This window comes from Onychostruthus taczanowskii, unplaced genomic scaffold, assembly GCF_017590055.1.
Source record: "Onychostruthus taczanowskii isolate IOZ18803 unplaced genomic scaffold, ASM1759005v1 scaffold21, whole genome shotgun sequence".
NCBI lineage: Eukaryota > Metazoa > Chordata > Aves > Passeriformes > Passeridae > Onychostruthus > Onychostruthus taczanowskii.
The window spans coordinates 5,998,655-6,010,462 of record NW_024499351.1 but is presented as its reverse complement, the minus strand read 5'-3'; positions in this window follow the sequence as shown (position 1 = coordinate 6,010,462).

Here is an 11,808-nt window from a genome sequence, read left to right as displayed (position 1 = left end):
TTTCCGAGAATAAGAATTTATTGCTCCCTTATCAGAATAAACCAGCTTCTTCCTGCCTCGCTCAGCCATGAAGATGCTGCCGTCAGGATTAAGAGGAAGAAGTTGACACTGACCAGACAGAATCCTTTCTTTGAGTGGAATTTATGCATCAAGTATGAGATGTATGAATATACAACACGCTATTGCTTTTAAGGGTTAATCCTCTGTTAACGTGGGTCCTTTTTCGGACTTATTTTGCCCAGAGAAGGATACTTGGACTGTCCATAACTCTTTGTTTTTATTGTCTTGCATTGTCCTAATTGTCCAAATCTTTATTACTCTAAATTTATTACTATCTTTATAAGCATTTTATTATTATTCAACTTTTAACATTTTGAAAACAAGTGGTTGGCGTTTTTCACACATCGGTAGGAAAGCAAGCTCAGTTTGGGGCCAGGGGGGATAATCCTGCAGCCCTGTTGGGCAGCACTGCCCGACTGCCTGGGACACAGCAGCCCCACAGAAAGCCCTGGAAGGATAAAAGGATATCTTGGGATGGTTAATGCCATGCTAGGGAAAGCCAAAAGCACTCGTGCCAAAAATGAGGTGAGTTGGTGCTGCAGGAGGGGAGTCGTGTTGTGCAGTACGCCAATCACTTGTTTTAAAATTGTAAAGGTTTAATAGTGATAAAATGGTTAGAAAAGTAGTAATACAAATTAGAGCAATAAGAATTTGGACGATCAGAGTTAGGACAATAAAGGACAATAAAAGCAAAGAATATGAACATTCAGGTGCTTTCCTAAAAAAAAGCATGGCTCGCTAACAAAGGATTAACCCTTAAAAGCAACAGCCTATTGCCTATTCATATATCTCATACGTGATGCATACATTCCTTTCAAACTAGGGATTTCTCTGGTTATTGTCAACTTTCCTCCTTAATCCTCTTGGCACCTCAAAGACGAAAAGGAGGTGGAAGAAAATTTGTCTTTTCCGATAATGAGGCAATATTTCTTTGCTTGGGGCTTGTTGCTCTTATCTCTGTGCAAGGAATTTCTTGATTATCTCATCTCTTTCTTGAGCTAGTTAAAGAGTATCTTACATAGCACAGTTTCTGTTTTAACATTATCTTGTAATCTAAAACTATATTTAACACACTACTTAAGAGAATTAATACAGCATAACTTTCTAACATAATACATGTAATATTCATGTTAATATTTGCAAAAAGCCAATCATAAAATACGCATTTTTCACAATGTTCTTCACGAAACTGCCCTTGGCAGGCACAAAGAAGAAAAGCTGCAGTCACAATATGAAGGATCTTGTAGCCTCAAGATAGGGAGGAGAATAAAGAGTAGGGATCTTAGTCACCAATTCTACTACTAAAGACATGTCAATCTACACATTTGGAGGAAAACTGCCTCCTAAAGATTAAAATCCTAATGTCGAGGGAATAATATAGGTGTTCTGCTTTGTGTGCTTGTTTCTAGCTGTATAGTGGTTAGTACAGCATAGCCACAGCCCACTTAATGTTTTTAAAAAGAGAGGAAATAAAGGCTTCTGGCAAGCTGCCTCATCACTGCTGGGCTGTGAGAATTACCTGATTTTCCTTTAGTCCATTCATTTTCCATTCAAAGCATCTCAGGTGCTGTGCTTGGGAGCCTTGCCTGGGTGGGCAGTCTAAACTGGAGATGTGGGCAATTAGGATTTTCCTCACAAATTCAACCCTGCTGCTGAAAACTTGTGACCTTTTGGTTGACTTGTTTGGTTTTTGTTTTGTTGTTTTTCTTTGGTTTTTTGTTTTTTGGTTTTTTTTAATGTAATGATTTGGTTCACCTTGCTTGCACAGGTGGAAGTGCACAAAGCTGGGCAGTACATCCACAGCCTGACCCTGCTCTGCTGCTGCTGCTGCTTGTGATAATGTTTAGCCCTTATTTCTGAACCTTCTTTTTTCTTGCCCTAAATAAAGGGTTTAAAAGCATTCACAGGAGCAAGCAGTACATGAAATAATTAATTTTGTCACATTGACACTGTTCCTGTGTCCACTCCTGAATCTGCACATGTTGAGAAGTGAGGATTTTGTGCTAATTTCAGGAGGACATTTGCTGTCATCTTACATTTACTGCTCAGATAAGCATTGGCACAGAAGGTTCATATTCATCTTGGCACCCAGCAGATGACATCTGCCTTCTGAAACAAATAAATGTATTTCTCTCTTGGGCTCAGTTGTGCCAACACTGCAGGGTAGGGACAGTTTGGAGGGCATCTTCTCCAGTCCATATCACTCAGTTCTGTAACTGCTTTAATGTCCCTTCTGTGCTGTGAGGACCAGCAGTTTCTTGGAAAACAAGGATCTTGTGGCTGGGGAGAAGAACAGTTGGAGGTGTGATGCTATCCTGCAGCTACAATTTTCTCCTGGGTACAGGGATGAGAGCTTTGCTTTGTCATTGTCTCTTATCAGTCATGATTTTTTATTTTCCTACCAACATAGTTTCATCATGCAAATTTTGGAGGCATGGGAGGTGTGAATGGGCACTGTGCAGCATCCTGGCCCCCCTGGAAGAAATTAATTTTGACACTGGACCGTTTTTGAGTACAGGTGCTTCTAGAACAAAATAATATTGTCTTGAGCAGTTTGCTGTTGCACAATGAGATCCAGAACTCTGCTGACAGGTTACTTCTGAAAGCAGGAGCCACTTGGGCTTTTGGATCAGGGAAGGGCTGTAACCAGGGTAGATTTCCTTAGGCTACACAAGGCTCTGCAGACCTGTCAAGCTGCAGAACTGAGCTCAACTCTCCTTGGGTTGTTCTCTCCCTGGGGTAGGTTTATTACACCTACTTCTCTCCCTGCCCTCATTCACAGAGAGCTGGAGGACTGGGAGTCCAATGTCCCTCAGGCAGCTTGACAGCAATGTCCTGGCTGGAGCCTACATGACTCCCTGCACTGTGCCACCACTGGAAAAGCCATCTAGCCAGTGGTGGCACAGACCGCTGCTGTCCTCTCCATGGGAGCCCTGTAAACCCCTCCTAGCCCCTTGAGCCCTGGAGGGATGGGGATGTGTGTGGTGGATATTGGTCAGGTGCTCCCAGGCTGTTACATACAGTTTAAGGAAGTTGGCAGCCCATGCACAGCCTGAGGCTCTGCAGCCCAAATATATTTATTCTGAGAGGTGTGAGGTGCTCCACTGCTTGGATGCCAGTTGTCATTAAACAAAGACAATTGGTTTCCTGTGTACTTGCCTTTTGTGATTGATTGGTTTTGGTGTTTGAGATGCTGTGAGCTCAGACTGAAGATAAACAACTTCCTCCTGTGCATATTCTCTCACAGCTAATAAAGTAAGGCTGTAGCCTCTCCTTCAGCTTTGCACCAAAAGAACCTGTCACCAGTGTGGAGGAGGCTTGTTGAACTTGCCCAGGTCACTGAAGACACACCCTGATGGTTTACACCTCACTTCCACAGAAAAGCTAGCCAAAAACAACAACTCTAAGGCAGGCTTTATTTCATTACAGACCAATTCTTTTCACACAGTTTACACCACCCCACCTCAGGTCCTGCCCCACCTCAGGTTGGCTCTGTGATTGTCAAAAATCCCATGACAGAGACATGAAATATGAAATCTGTACTTGCAGAACAGCACGAAACACACATGAGTGTTAGCAGGTGCAGAGTGGTAAAGTGCCGTGAAGCATTTTTGTATCAAAATTGATTTTTTTTACTAATTTCTCTGAGGATGGTGCAGTTTCTTCAGTGTCTGGATGTAAAAGAATCCAGCCACTGTACTGCAGCTAAAAGCCCACTGTCTGCCAGCTGGATTTGCCAGGTATTGAGGAATGCCAGCTCTGGCTCAGAGCATGCTCTGGTTAGCCAAATGGCCTGCTGGTAGTACTGAAGGAAACCAGATCCCATGAAAGACCAAGAGCAGGACAATGACAAATGACACTTCCCCTGCTACTCACCCACCTTCTGACTACTTTCAGCTCTCTGGACTTTTTTCAGTCCTTACTGCTGTGCCATGAGGCTCTGCCTGAGAGGATCAGAGACCAGAGGGTGCCAGGGCAGCGGGCAGGGGGCCTGCCCAAGGCTGGTCATTGAGTGGATCCGCAGTCTGTGGGTGCCTCTTTGTGGCTGCCAGCAAACTGAGTGGGGCAGTGAGCCTTGAGGTCTTGCCATAATGTCCTGGATTGCCAGGCAAATTGTATTCTATTTGCCATCTGTATGGCAGTTGTCTTCTATTAAGTGGGCACTTTTCCTTATCTCTTCCACAACCAATCCTCCCTCCAGGGAGACATCTGCTGATAACAGGCTATTGAATGTCACTGCATGACTGATAAGAACTACAGCATCCCACTGGGAGATGCTCCGCCCAGAGGGAGGAGCCAAGCATTCCTACCCAGATATAATCTTGAGATTCTGGTGCACCAGCATGGCTTCTCCACTGGATTTCCCAGAGGAACAGCTGCCTCTTCCACTGGATCTTCAGAGGAAGACTACATCCTTTTCTACAGGATCCCTGCTCCAACAGAACCACACCTGATGCTCCAGGAGGACTGCAGCCACAATTCCAATTGGACTGCTACCAGCACCCTGACCAACAGGGTGTCAGGTCATGTTCTGACTCTGTCAGTGTTGTTTTAGTTTACTGCTTTGTTTATTTTATCTTTTTATTTTATTCCCTAATAAAGAACTGTTATTCCTACTCCCATATTTTTGCCTGAGAGCCCCTTAATTTCAATTTTATAACAATTCAGAGGGAGGTGGTTTACATTTTCCATTTCAGGGGAGGCCTTCCTTAGCAGACACCTCTCTTTCCAAACCGACACACATGATCAAGCATCTGCAGCTGGAGGGAACAAGGATCCATAACTGGCTACTGGAAAAATGAGCATCTGTCCTGTTACTAAGGAGGCCCATGTTGTATGTCTCCTCTGGATGTTCCACTGCAGACCTTCATTCCAGAGAGGGGAAGAGCATTATGGCACTGATTTGCAGAAGTGCTGTTTTCTGGTTTCATATGTGTTTGCCTGTGTGGCTGGCCATGTGCACACACAGAGGTGTGTTTGTGTGCTTACTGGGAGTACACACACAGCCTTCATGCTGCCTGGACCTGGCGAGACAAAGATGCAGGCAGCTTCACTTCTGTTGGGCTACCAGGTTTATCAAGTCCAACCAACACTTCTACTGCAGGCAGGAGGTAATTTCTGCTAAAGAACGTGGTTAAAATGCAGCCTTTGTGTGGCAAATAATTTTTTCAGTAGCTGTACAGACCATGTTCCTGAATATTTTCTGGAGCAGCCAGATGTTTTAATTATGATTAAAGTACAGGCAATCCCTTCTAGGCAGGCTGTTTGAATCCTCCCCTGGATTACACCTCTGTTAGCCAAAGGATATCAGTGCTACAGTAATTAGTTCACCAGTCAGCCTCTGCAGCAGCAATTAAGGAAGGAGAAAGTGGATCTAAAACACAACAAGCTAAGAGCTGACAATTCAATATGTAGGATTACACTGATGGGTATGACTGGCTATGTGAAATTTATATGGCAAAAATAAGAATTTCCAAGATGTTCTTCCCTGAGCAGCAGCAACAAGCTAGTTTTGGTGGTTTAGTCATATATAAAGTAGGATGAGTCTATCTGCACACTGTAAAGTGATCACTCACATATTATTTTCAAGAATAATCAACAGTTATAATAAATCTTTGGGAAAAAAAAAATAAGCACAGGCTGCCTTTATTCTTTTACATGCCTGGCAGCTGCTGTCAGGATATTTTTGTTGGTGAAACACAACACCACTTCCCTTGAGAAGAAATACTTGTGAATAGAGTTAACAAGGCACTTCTGTGAACACATGACAAAGAAGTTTGCATGAATAATTTAACAGGGTAGCTGAGATCAAAAATAGCTGCAAGATTCCAAATTAAGTATAGAGACGGGAGCTTTAAAAAGCCTTTTCCCCTACTTTAAGCAGCTTTTCCAAGGGATACAGAAAGGCCTGTAAAGGCCCTATGAATCAAGAAGCTTCAGAACCCAGCACCCTCTCTTCCCACTATTAATACCTCGTAGTAGCCTGCACTTTTTACATCCCCTTTAGAGAATAATTTTTAAACAAACAACACTCAGGAATCAGTATAATTTCATACAAGTTTAATGTTTGTTTTTAAAATAAGACAATTTAATCGAGAGAAAGGAATCCACACATACAGAGTCTTCTTGGATGCTGGCAAAAGAACTTAAATTAGAGACATACCCATGACCAGCAGCTTTACCAGTAAAGAATATAGAGAAAGTTTCACTGATTAGTCACATTAATAAGAAGAAAAAGAATGTGCCCTCCAAAGAGAGGAGCAGAAGACACCATTCCAGTCATGCAAATCTGCACTCACCTAAGAACACCGTTTCCAGAAGTCTGGCAATTCAAGCCAACATTTTCTTAGCTCCTGTGGAAAGTAATCAAGAGACAAAGAGGCAAAAACAAAGACTTGTTACAGCAAAATATGTTCATCCTAAAATCCCACTTGCTGGAGCATCTGGTGGGTTTGACTGTTACAGTCCCAAATCTTAGGCCCTTTTAATTGTTTCCCTCCCCTCTGCATCAAAACCCTCCAACAGCTAAACAGCTAGTCTGGGAGGAATTTGGCAAGCTGTTAGACTGAAATGTTAGTGGACAATGACTCAAACCGTGAGCCACTTGGGTGCTTTTGCTGTGATGTGCATCATCACAGCCCAGGTGCAGAGGGAGCTACAGATGGGGTTTGAGCCAGATAAGGGACAAGGCCAATAAAAAGACCCTCTGGAAGTGGAGTAGCTGAGGAAGCACTGGGACATTCACACATAGGCCTGAAGGTGTTCATCCCTCAAGACAAGGCATAAAATATGCTGTCATGAGAGGCAGCTGTCATGTCTTAGAAGGTGTCACAAACCACAGAGACCCCCAAAGTGCCCTCAAACTAATTTCTGAGGCTTTCACCTGTCCTTTCTCTCTTTTTTCTTTTCATTTTACATTTTCTTACATGTTATTTTTATGTGTCTGTATTGTTATATTTCTAAAGATAATAATCAAACCTACATACCTCCTATCCTTTGCAACCAAATTGTTCTGAAATAAACCTGGCATATATATATATGTTTATAAACACTGGTAATTTAGTGTCATTTCACTCTAACCAACCCCAAGGGATGTATTATTAACAAGAACCTCAGTTACCCCTCCTTCAGGGATGGGTCATAATACAAAATGAAAACACCTGTCAATGAACACACTGTGAAGGTAGACAGTTCGCTAGGAGAAGGGATTTGTAAGAAGTAGGGTAACTAAAAGCCATGTATTTGATGCTTTATTCTAGGATGTTAAACATACAAAGCATAAGGTTTTATCTTACAAACGTGAAATAAACCTTCAACCTGTAAGCTTTTCTTGTATTCTGAAGCACAAATTCAACTCTTGGAGAAGTAATTACATTCACTATCTTGGATGATCTCTTCTGTAGACCTTGTAGCAGCTTGAGACAGGTTGTCATGCCTGTATCTTGTATCAAATGACAGACAGATCAAATGTGAATGATGAAGGACTCTAGCAATGTAAATATGGGATGTTTTTTTCACCCAGCCAAACTGAATCCACTGCATGACTTCATTCCACTGAATACATACAATAGAGTGTTAATTACTTTTGTAACCCTAACTTGGAACGACAGGGATACACTGATTTTGAACCATTCCCTCACCTTGGTAAAGCAATATAACGTGTGAAACTAACTAGCAGAGGACATGAACTCTAAACAGTACCTGGAAAGCAACATATTAAATGGGTTGAATTGCATTAAGCCTTCAGTTCTTAGGAGAAAATGCAGTGACAGATATTCCTTTGCTAATGGACTTTTTATTTTTTTTCCCTACTAATCAAGCATGTTCAAATACCCATCTTGCAGGTGCCTAGCTACAAGACTCCTCTCATCTAATTATTGGCACTTACATTTAATTCCTGGGGTTTTTTTCATCTCTGACAGGATATGAATACAGCTTAATGTGAGATTTGATATGAAGACCATCCCTATAATTTCTTTACCAGATAGCTATTACAGGGCTTTTCATGCATCACAGCTACCATGGCTCCTAAAGCGTTATTTTGTTTCTACATCCATCTAAAGTTTGTAAGCAAATTAGACAGGGTGGTAACACAAATGGCTTGTAGTATTTCAGTGTTTCTTAGGTGCTGGCTGAAACTCCCCCAAAAAAGCAGCTTCTTGAACAAAAATGGTATTTGATTAAGAATTGAAAACATTACCTTGTATGCTCTACTGTCTCTAAAATGAAGATTCTTCAGTCAGGCTGCTGGAAAAGGGAATACTGTTTGCCTTGAAGCAGCTCTGATTCAGGTTTTGTTTCCCACAGGTGTTCAGCTATTCTCCACCACCTGTCCAACCAATTCTAATGGCTCTGCTCTCTGCATCCACATTGATGGACAGCTTCATGGGAATTGTAACAGCAGCTTGACTCATTTTACCAGAGCCTAGAACTGCTAACATGCGGTCATCAGCCTTCTCATCACAAGCAAGATGACAGCCCAAGAAGAGGTGGAGGTGGGATCAGAAAACAAAATCCAGAAACTAATTCTAACTGTGGAGCCTTGGATTTCTGCTCTAAGGCAGAATATAACAGTCTGCAACTGTGTTATTCTGCTCAAGTTGGTAACGAACATGAATACATCCATATTGTCTGAAAACAGATGACAGTAAGGATAGTCTAGCAACCAGAACTTGCCTCTCCCTCTTCTTCTTCATGCCAGACACAAGCAGAGGAGTCAAGTAAAATAAATTTTATGGCTGCTTTGTACTCCCACACTGCTGGCACGTAGGCTGTTTGCACATAACTGTGCAGCAGGCACAAAAGGACTGAGGTCTGTCTCAGAGAATGATTTTGCTCCCTTTAACCTTTTGTAATACTCTGAGAGAATAATAAACCAGCGCAGTATTACATCAGGTGCCACATGAAAACCTGTCTCAGGTGACTTCTATTGTCCTCTGCACTAATGAAATAAAAGATTTGTCATGCTTTGGGATGCACTGGTTTGGTGGATGATTGTGGGTTTTTAAAAAAAAAATATTCCACTGTTATCACTTATTTCATAGGTATTTCTAAAAACTGTTTGGGGTTTACCAGGATAAAAAAATAATTGACCTTTGCCCACATTTCCTACTGTTTCCATGAGAAAATTTAAGTTCTTTGTGAAGCTTCTCTTAGATAAGAATTAGGCATTTATTTCCACCCTTGGCAAAAATTAAGGAATCATAAAACCACAAATATTGGAAAATACTTCTAAGATGACTGAGTCCAACCATTAACCCAGCACCACTGTGTTCACCATTGACCCATGTCCTCAAGAGCCACATCCACGTGTCTTTTGAATACTTCCAGGCATGATGATTCCAGAAACAGCATGATGATTCTGCCAAACAGCAGAGACCCTAGATCTTAATCTACTACTTATACTTTTTACCACTAGAGCACAAATACATTTGGAAAAAAAATTACTAACAGAATGATGGTTGCTACATTTCTTCCCTGCTCACATGCTATTTAAAATTCTAAACCAAACAAAAAATCCCCCCAAAAGCCTATCTACTGCTTAGTTAAAACTTAGTCAAAGACAACATTCCAGCAAGCTAGAAGCAAGGTTTACCTACCCAACAGACTACCCCAGGAAAAACTACTGTGTTTTGCCTAAAACATTTGAAGGTTTCTTCTCCTTTCCAAATGTACATTCAAAGAGACTGGAAGAAGAATTAAAAACCCACCTGGCCTTAAAACAAATTGATAGGATGACCGCAGCTTTTCTAAGTCTCTTCTCCCACTGCTTCTTAATCAAGCTTGGTTTTGCAACAAACTTCATCCAGGAGAAAGGCTGTACCAGCCTCCATCGTGTCAAACTAAAGGTTACAGCATCAAATCACTTAAGAGTTAATCCATTGCTCTTTAAATTTACTAGGTATTTGTGCCTGGTTTGAAGTAGTGTAAAGACAGAAACATTAAAATTATATTTGTTTCCTTTCTATCAGAAGCTTTCTGAAAACCAGGAAAAAGGTAACTTCTTATGCTTTGTGCAGTTTTTAGAGAAGCATGTCAGGAAGGAGAGGTAATGTATTGCACCATTCAAACAGACAAGTAAATCCCCATTAACTCACCCCTCCTCCTGAGGATCTGGAAGAGTCGAAGGCCAGCCTAGAAATTAGGCTTCCCAGTCAGTGCACTATGCTACAGCTCTGCCAGCACAGGGAACGAGTACAGTGGATAAATCACTTACTGCAAGTCTCTGGAAACCACAGGGGAAAAAAAACAGGAAAAAAAAAAAAAAGAAAAAAAAAAGAAAGAAAAAAAATATATAAATAAAAATACATGCCATTTCACAAAATTACAGTCTCAATGCCTCTTGTCTGCCAATCTGCCTAGATGTCATCACCTACACCACCCATTATGTTCTTGTCCATCCCAGAGGTTCAAGGATTACTTCTTCCCCAAAAGAGACCAAGTTAATCTTCCTTCCAGGAGTAAAGAGCCCTACCTCCTCTCAGGGATAGACTAAAGGGCATGAAGAGAAGTAACATTTAATTTAGACCACAGGAAAGTTCAGATTCTGGAAAGCTTTAGACATATAAGGGGTGACAACTTCCAGTTTCTCCTTTGCAAAGTTCTTGCTTGCCCCTGGCTAGCTCCTCACCATTCATGTTCAGCACTGACTACAACGACTACTTGTAGAAGCAACTGCAGAGCACAGAACAAGGATAACAGAATTATATTGTCCTTTCCCCAAAAATAAAGTTAATTTTAAAAATTAAGTTCCACACAGATAACACAGCATTGAATAAGGTTGTCTAAAGAAGACTGTCCAGATTATTTTTTGCCACTGTATGCACTGAAACCTTCATGAAAACCAATTTGCAGAAGGAAACTAACCAGAAAGCATGCATGTATTTCAAAACAGCACTATCTGAAGTGCAGAACTCTAGAAAAATTCAGCCTTCCCTTTAATATTTCCCTTCCCTGCACTTATATCTCTCAATACAAGGCAGGTAAGAAAATCAATTCCCCTCCTCCTCTGTGGATTTCTAAGAGACCAAGCACTTTACTGAAAAAAAAAACTGGAAAGAAAACATGGGGAAAATTTTATCTGTCAAATGCAAACAAACAAACTCAAGTATATGATAAAAAATACAGGAGAAAACCAAGAAGTAACTACAAAATAGTTTTTTGTAAATCAGAATTTAAGCAATCTCTACTCATTGCCCAACTCCATTTTAAACTATCAAAGCATGTCAAACCTTGCTTGCTTTGGTTTTGACAGTCAATCGGCTATCTGATGAAAGTAGGGCAACAATACTAACAAAGATTTCCTATATTCAATGCAGTAACTGCTTAACATCATAAAACCAGCTCAAAGAGATTTTCTCAAAACTCTCTTCCCTTCTTAATTACCTTTTTTACTGTTGACTTGACCATTTATACTACATTTCCAAATTCAGCTTAGACCGTTCTTATATTTCTGGTTTGAAAACACCGTAAGACTCTGAGAAACATTTCATACCTTCCTCAGACACAGTCATGGAAAACGAAGATAAATGGTGATTTTGCCTTCTCCAGAGGTCCATGTGCAGGTAGTGATTACAAAAATTCAGGCTCTGCAGTGGTCCCTCCCTGATGCCCCCACCTCTAGTTTTACACAGGGTTCAGGACTACAGACTTCCACTGATGATGTTGACAGTAGTTCTTCCATTGACTTCAGCTGGGAATAAACTGGTTTTTATTGAGCAGGCTAACTGTTGAGTATCTTCATCCTCT